Here is an 8,919-nt window from a genome sequence, read left to right as displayed (position 1 = left end):
GCTGGGCGCCACCAGAATGGCCGTCCTAACCTTCAACACCCGTAATGCTCCGCGGTCGGTCATCCACTGTGGAGGTGAACTGCCCTGCCACTCATTCAAGCCGACCAAGCAAGTATGTCAAGTCTATCGCCAACTGGGCCACCGTTCCGATGTCTGCCCCACACCGAACATCTCGATCTGCCACATCTGTGGCACTCTCGATCCAACCACTGGATATCCCTGCATCCCGAGGTGTGCATCCTGCGGGGAAGCTCACCTTACTGGAGCACAGGAATGCCGCCAACGCATGGTTCAACGACCCGGAAAGCTCAAACCTCAGCAACCAAGACGCGAGTGGGTCGCCAAAGGTCAAGTGGGTCGCTGCGTTTGGCCCCGTGCTTTCAGAATGCCACCGCATAGCCCAACGTAATCTTCTCGTAGTACTTGCGTCTTTATTGCTCCTCGCACCGCCTGGGCTTACCGAGTCAATACAGCCAAGGGGACCACTTTGCTGGATGCCGTGAACGCCGCACAACTTACTTTGATAACCGATCTCTCAGTCCCCACAAGGCTAGGTAATAGTATCTGCCGTGGAACCTATCCGGATCTCACTTTAACTAAGAATGTCACCCGCCCTACCTGAACTAACCTAAGGGAAACCCTAGGAAGGGACCATCACATACTCCTAATCAGCTTACTATCCCCTCAGCACCGGATGCCCCTCGGTATCATCAAGATCACCAATTGGGAAGTCTACCGAGCCGCGGCTCCACATTCAAGCTCTACTACTGATATCGCGGCATAGACCCAGACCCTCTGTGACACCCACCAATCGCACACGCAACCCTCCAACAGACCGTTGACAACCCGACAGTCAACCCCCATCTCCTCCACCTCAGGGAGGCCCGTCATGGCCTGCTGAAGCGATAGCGCCGACAACGACATAACTACACTCTCAAAAATCGCATAGCGCAGCTTACCTTGCAAGCTCAGGACTACGCAACGCAACTCCACCTAAAATTGACATCAATTTTGCAATTCCCTTCGTGGCACCCTGAGTACTTCCAAAACCTGGGCCATACTTCGCAGCCGTCTATATCCTGAAACAACAAAGGTGTCTACCAATAAAAACTTGCAAGCAGTAGCCCATCCATTCACCGGCACTGACCAAGTGCTTCTGGACACCCTCCACTCCAAATATTTCGGAGCTCGACCGCCACTTACCTCATCTACCACTTACACCGGCCACACCAACCCGGAAATCGACGTGCCAATCACTTATGAAGAGGTCTTCGCAGCTGTAGGCGCTTCTAGCCTTTCTAGTGTCCCAGCTGCCGACAAAATCACTAACGCAATGCAACGCAACCTCTCCAATGATTTCCTTCAAACACTTACTCAATATATCAGTGACGAACTGTGGACTCAAGGCAAAATACCACCTCAATGGAAAAACGCAGAAGTTATACTCATCCCTAAGCCCAACAAGCCACCTTCCCTCTTTGCTCTCAGGCCCATATCGCTCACCTGCTGCTTGGGCAAGCTATACGGGAGAGTAATCCAGACACGCCTGCAAAGCTATATTGAAGATCATAATCTCTTTCCCCCTTTTATGCTCGGCTTTCGAGCACGTCTTTCTGCACAAGATGCCTTTCTTCTTATTAAAAAAGAAGTCCTCACTTGGATACCTCCTCGCTGTGAGCACCTTCTTCTAACACTTGGCATATGGGTGCCTTCGACAACATTTCCGATTCTGCACTCCTAGAAGGTCTAAATCAGATACACTGTGGATCTCACAACTTCCAATATATCTCCACCTTCCTCACTGCCCGCACAGCCACGATAGGTATCTAATCTACAACATCGCTTCCCTTCCAAACACCAGACAAGGCCACTCAACAAGGTGCTGTCCTATCACCACTACTATTTAATATAGCCATGGCCCCTCTCGCCCACAAGCTCTGTACACTCTGCAGCATCGGATATACCATCTATGCGGATGACATAACCATCTGGCCAACTAGGGAATCCCTCGCCGCCAAAGAGCAACCCTTACAAACAGCCATCAGTGTGGTCGAGCATTTTGTTCACACCAGCTGTATGCAGTGTGCACCGGACAAATCGCAAATCATCCGTATCTATGGTCCCCGCTATCGTTCCCCGGGCCCAATCATGCTCGAAATTCACAACCACACTACAGAAGAAAAGCCACTGATCCAAGTGCGCTTGGCCTCCGGGTCCAGCATGATGGCAAGCCCACCCACACCATAGCCACTCTACGCACATCTGTGCTCAATATCGCACGTATCGTACGAAGTATCGCTGGACATCACAAGGGCATGCGCGAGGATGACACCATCCGTCTCGACATGGCCCTAACCATGACTCGAATCGAGTATGGTCTCCCATACCACACTGTGGACCGCACCGCTGAGAGTAGGATCGATATCCTTGTCCATAACCTCTTTAAAACTGCTCTGGGCCTTCCCATGTGTACATCCACCACTAGACTGCTTGCACTTGGGATTCACAACACGTTTGCGGAAATCCAAGATGCTGTTTTTAACTCCCAACAGACTCGCCTTCTCACCACCTCGGCGGGTAGGACCGTCCTTTCAAGGCTAGGTGACCCGCAAGCCACGAGGACCATGGCCCTGACAGGTGTTCTTCCAAATGCTGTCCGCCTACGCCTTTACATGGACCCTATTCCTCGCCATATGAACCACGAGTCACAGGCCCCGCGCCGTCAGGCCCGTCTTCGCAGCCTCCGTAGGCAATAAGGCCAAGACCCCTCGGCTATGTATGTGGATGTGGATGTATGCTAGCGCTGCTGTCAATCACGCAAACACCCCTTTTCTCGGAGCATCCTTCACGGCACAGCATCCGGCGGCCGCAGAAGCCATTGCAATAGCCATCATCATCAAAATGAGCGACACCCAACACCACGGCACTCATATTTTTATAGACTCCCAAGCCGCCTGTAGAGCCTACACGAGTGGACGTGTCCCGCGCACGGCTCTCCGCGTACTGGGCGGCCATCTCCACTATGTTCACGTCATCACCTGGGTCCTAGGACATGCAGGTCTCGATGGCAATATTAAGACAGATACCCTAGTTCGAGATTACACCAACCGAGCGGGGCACACTGACTCTACTGTCTACCCCCCTCAACCCATTTTTAATACCCGCCTAGAGACCCTCTGATTAAATAGGCGTCTCTACCCCCGCCACATAAGAAACTTTCCCCGGAAGACTGCTACCACCTAAAACGCACCCAAACCCTTACATTCCACAATCTTCACCACCTACATCGCATTCACCCAACATCACACGCAGATACATGTCCTTGGTGTGGCGAAATTCCCACATTGGCGCGAATTGCATGGATATGCTCAGATAAACCGAACCACTTAAAGCCGCGCAACGCGGCGCTGGAGCAGTGGGAGGTGACGCTGGCCACCGGCACTCTGCACTCTAAGGAAAAGGTTAGTAGTACTTACTAACTTTGGGGTAGCAACTTGTTGTCACAATGTTACTACCTTGTTAGTAACTGCAGTTAGTAACGGGAAGGTTAGTAACAGTTACTGACCGATTGAGTAAGTAACGGCTGATACCCGCAGTTAGTAACGGGAAGCTAGTAGTATGTACGAAAAAATGAATAGAAACTTTCGCATATGTTTCTTAATTTGTGCATACTGCAAAACATAGCTGTATAGTCAATTTCACAAAATCCCGAAACCAGTCAGAGCTGTCAGAGGGTGCTGGCCATAAATCACACACTTCGACTTAAATTTATTCCGCACTACATGTAAAAGTTATGCGAGGTGATGGTATCAACTTTTTCGGGCACACACAGAGGTTCAGAATGAAAGAAAAGCGCAAACAAGAAAGAGTCACACACGCGCACTGCGCTTGCACAGGTAAATCTTTCTGAGTCTTATATGATCCGTAAATCTGACTCTGCTACGGGCTAGTGGCTCTTACCGGTTGAGCTAAAATACCAGCGTTGATTATGAAGTTGAGACCGTAGAAGCAGCTTAGTCTACCCATGTGAGGTGCGCAAAAGATCCTCGGAGAATTTGTGAACGCGGTGCGTCGCCAGTGGTGCGTCGGACAGCGGAGCGCAGAGCGTGCCATCCCAGTGTTGCACAAGTACGCGTGCGAAGAGTGTGTGCGAGGCGACGGCTACGGGGAGCGTAGCGAGCATGAGGTGCGGAGAGCTGACATGTCAGAAAACCAAGGTGCGAAGGGAGACAGCGCAGCGGAGGTGGTGTCATTCAAGCGTGGAGGTGGCAGCCGTCGGACGTTGGGTCCGTGCTGCCGTGACCGCTCTTGGATCATCGATGCAAGCCTCCTGCGTTCCTTGCAAGCGTAGAGGTGGCAGCCGATGGACTGAGGGTCTATGCTGCCGTAAGGCACCCTTGGATAGCCTGCTTTAAGCCTGCGGCGTTTCGGGCCGCCGTGGACGGGATCTGGCTATGGTTCTCCTGCTGCTGCAAAGTTCTTCGGGCTGTTGACGGGAGACCACCGGCGTCTCCCCAAGCAGCACGAGTAATTGGCCCAACATTGTAGCCGTATTGGCAAAGCCCGGCCCTACAAAGGACCAGGATGGACCATCCTGTAGCAATATTGGGCCGATGACCTCTGCTGCTTGGGTCCCTGTGTTCCTCTCCGCTCCTACTACCACCAAGCTCCCTTTCGCCGCTTCTGTCGACGCAACGCCAGCAACACGTCGCAGTTCATCAACCCGCGTTCCGTCCTCTCTAAAAGGCACCGCCGCTTCACCTGGGACGCTCAGTACCGCGTGAACTCTTTTCCTCTATTTCTTTAGTTTTGTACGCTTGTTTACTGTGTGCTTTTCTTGTTTTCGTTTCGTATCGGCTCTTTTCCTTTAAAATATAAATACGTCTTCGTTTCGTTTTCTCCGACCTCTTGTTCTCTTGTTCGAACCTGCACGCGATAGCGTTCCCCTTCGGAAAGTCGGGGACGCGCTACCAATTAGCGACAACCTAACCGCACGCCCCTGCAGAAATGTTTAATTAAAAACCAATTTATTCACACGACAATCTGTGTCAGTTACATTTTTTTAGTTTATTTTAGGGCTAAAGGAACGGTTACTAACTGGGTAGCAACTAGCGACCAGAGTTAGTAAGAAGGTAGCAAGGGCTACTTTAACTAACTATACCTTGAGGAGGGTAGTAAATAGTATGGAAAACGCAGTCCGAGTTAGTAACTGCTGCACTTACTACCCTTTTACTAACTTGTTTTTTAAGAGTGTGTACCTAGGTAGTAGCAGGCAGTGAAAAGTTGGTAGCGAAGCAAGAGAAGTAGTAACTGCTGCAGTTACTTTTTGCTTGCAGCTACTAACTTTTCATTAACTTTCTTTAAGAGTTTGGATGACCAGGAGGCGGTTGTCGACATCGCCAAAGCGTCGGCGGCAGCCACTGGAGTCTTGGACTAAGGACCTCACCCATAATCCGCTGTGGTATTCTTTTATAATTAAATGTTTATTATCTCTCTCTCTCTCTGTCTCGTGCCTGCTGACCCGAAAGACGCGGGTTCGATCCAGGGCCGCGGCAGTGGAACTTCGATGGAGGTGAAATTCTAGAGGCCCGTGTATTGTGCGATGCCACTGCACGTTAAATAACCCCAGGTGGCCGAAATTTATGGAGCCTTTCACTACGGCGTCCCTCATAGCCTGAATCACTTTGGGACCTTAAACCCCATAAACCGGACCAAACCAAACTTTACTAAGCTCAGCGCACGTACAACGCCAAGGTTGTGCTACGGCGCACACAGACCAAACAGCGTTACCCTCTTCCGGGCAGCCGTTTTGGATTTTGTCGCGCCATCTATAGGCCATGGACACTGCTACTAATCATGACGTTTAGCAAAAGCTTTATGCCTAAAAATTTAATGACATCATAAAGCAATGTGTCAAGTGTAATAATGGTCAACGGGTTGGGAGGTCCACTAAAAACGACGAGTAAGTCGAGTACAGCAGTGCAGCAGTTGGCTTCGGCAAAGTTAAAAATCAATCAAATTATGATTATTTTTAATGCTAGGAATATTACGAGATTCAGGAGAGAATGTCCGTTCTTGAATGTGTAAAGAAAGCTGAGCTAGTTGCCAAACGTTTTCGGACATTGCACTTAGGATAATAATAATAATAATAATTGGTGTTTGGGGAAAGGAAATGGCGCAGTATCTGTCTCATATATCGTTGGACACCTGAACCGCGCCGTAAGGGAAGGGACAAGGGAGGGAGTGAAAGAAGGGAAAATTAGGATTTGCACATCCGAAATTCGCTGCAAAATGACACGAACCAGACCACTGGTCCTTTTCTATAAGAGCCTCTTTAGTGATTGCGTGCAAGCGTTCTGTACTTCGCTTCACACGCAGTGGGATACACGCATGCCCCACCAGCCAGCGGCGAGAGTGCGAACGCCACAAGGCGAACTGCGCGAGCCACCCGGGAGCGGAGGAGGACGCACCTGGTTTTCCTCCTGTTACTGGATGCCACCACTGTACTGAACATTTTCCGTGCGTAGTGCCTTTTGAAACGAATAGCTTCACTACGCTAGTCAACACCGCGCTTCGCGCGAGCCGGCGTATGTCGGAGCACGAGTGACGTCACGCACGGCGCAAGTGGCCGCCGCCGACTCCGTCGCCTGACCTTTCGTTTTTCTCTCGCTCCCTAGTCACTACTGCGCATGTGCCACTAGTAGCACCGAGCCACTGATGTTCCGCCGCAGCGCAGCGCCGCGCCTTTCCTCGAAAATCCGTTTCAGTTTTCTCTTTATTCTTTCCCTCCTTCCATTACCGTAAGCTTCCTTTACGGCGCGTTTCGGGTGTCAACCGAGATATGTGAGACGGATACTGTGCCATTTCCTTTCTTCAAAATCCAAACAAAACAAGTGAGCCGACGGCGTTCATAGAGTTCATTGCCGTTGACAACTTTGCAAAGGCTATTCATTTTCACGAAAGGAAAAGCACAGGATCGGCTCCGTCGGTCAGTGGAGACCTCAATCTCACTTTCGCTTTGTATATCTTGGATTAGCTGAGCTAATCCACATTAATTTTTGTTTTGTGTCTAAGACTAATAAATAATTTCTGACGAGCTCTGCCTCTGCCTATTTCGCCCGAACCCTCTGCGGCTGCAAGAGTATGCTCCATGGGTTGGGGGACATGGGTTGAGTGCAAGTAATGCCTGTGTGTGAATAACACGTACACTACTCTTCTCCGTCGACTGAGCACAGCGTTACGCCAATAACGTCTTAATGGAAACAGATTTTTAAAGCGAAACCTTTATTAACCTAGCGGCACCGATTTTGCTGTATCTGCACGAATGACCTTGGACGGCGCAGGTATGACCTTCAAGCGGCCTCAATTATTTAAAAAAACAATAAAAATTGCTGTAGGTAGGAATCGAACCCGGGCCTCCGGCATGCGAGACGGCGATGCTTCCACTCCGCCACGAAAGTCTTTTTTCTTTATTGCCTGACTTTGGCAAAACTTCTACGAAAGCTACTATCAGAATAAAATCAAGCAAACTACATGCATTGAATAGACAATGATCCGCCAAAAATGTTCAACTTTTCAAAGTGAATGAAGGTGCGTTTCATGAATGCACAGAAGTCTGAGAAACGCATCTTCAAGATATGTACTGAGGCGTGCATATCACAGATATCCCAATTAAGCGAGTAGCGAAGTATGTTTCCGGTGAATTCCTTTCGTGCATGGCGTGCTGTGCATGGCGTGCCTACTGAAACCCCAACGTGCAATGTACGGCGATGGTCGGGCAGATGGCATCCGTATAGTGAATGCACAGATGTCTTAGAGACGTATCTTCGAGTTATGTACTCAGGCGTTCGTCAACGGGCGACGTCGACAAGAATGAAGACGCAAGCGCTTCGACGAGCTCCCGCAGTTGTCTCAACGTTACAGACGCTATGTTAAAGACGCTACTCACTCAACGTTACAGACGCTAAGCCGCGTCCATTTGCCCCATACACCAAAGCTTTCGTTCTCTAACCAGCCTCAACAGCTATTGTTTGTTTCTTGTGGCCAGCGTAGGCAGAAATATACCTTTGAAAATTGCCCAGCAGATAAAATGGTAGGAGAAGGTTTCCAACGTTCAGCGCTGCATTGCAAATGCAACCTATGGCTTCCCGACTTCCGCCGCGGTGGCACAGGAGGTCATGACGTTCGACTTGTCAGCTCGGAGCGCCGCAAGTGAAACTGACCTGCAGAGGCCGCATTTCGATGCAGGTGAAATGGAATAAAATGTCAGTGGATTTGGGTAATTAGGCCAAATGCGGAAATGTGCGCTACCATGATGTGTTTCGGTGCTGTACGGCTCTGCTAGGTTAAGGTGATTGTTGATGTTATGTTCTTTTATGCAAAAATGAAATGAGGACATGGCAACATCCCGCGATAGGACTTGCCTTGTGCGCCAAGGCTCACCTCCCAAAGGTCTACAGCTTTGAAAGTAAGCCACCCGGTGGGCAGGTGAGTAGCGGCGCAGTTGCACAAGGCAGGTGCAACGGCGGATGTTGCCATCGATGAGACTCGCGTTGCTTGGGATGGGTCGCGACCCAGGTTGATCTTCCCGAGCAGCTTCTCACGATTAAAAGGGCTGCAGACAGACAGACAGACAGACAGACAGACAGACAGACAGACAGACAGACAGACAGACAGACAGACAGACAGACAGACAGACAGACAGACAGACAGACAGACAGACAGACAGACAGACAGACAGACAGACAGACAGACAGACAGACAGACGGACGGACGGACGGACGGACGGACGGACGGACGGACGGACGGACGGACGGACGGACGGACAGACAGACAGACAGACAGACGAAGGCTAAATGCGGTGAATGGCCACTATAAGTTCTAGCGTACGAAAGGAAAACGCGCGTGTGCTGTGTTTGT

Source organism: Amblyomma americanum, chromosome 2 (genome assembly GCF_052857255.1).
Source record: "Amblyomma americanum isolate KBUSLIRL-KWMA chromosome 2, ASM5285725v1, whole genome shotgun sequence".
NCBI classification, from domain to species: domain Eukaryota; kingdom Metazoa; phylum Arthropoda; class Arachnida; order Ixodida; family Ixodidae; genus Amblyomma; species Amblyomma americanum.
The sequence above is the reverse complement of the archived record's forward strand: the minus strand, read 5'-3'. Positions refer to the sequence as shown.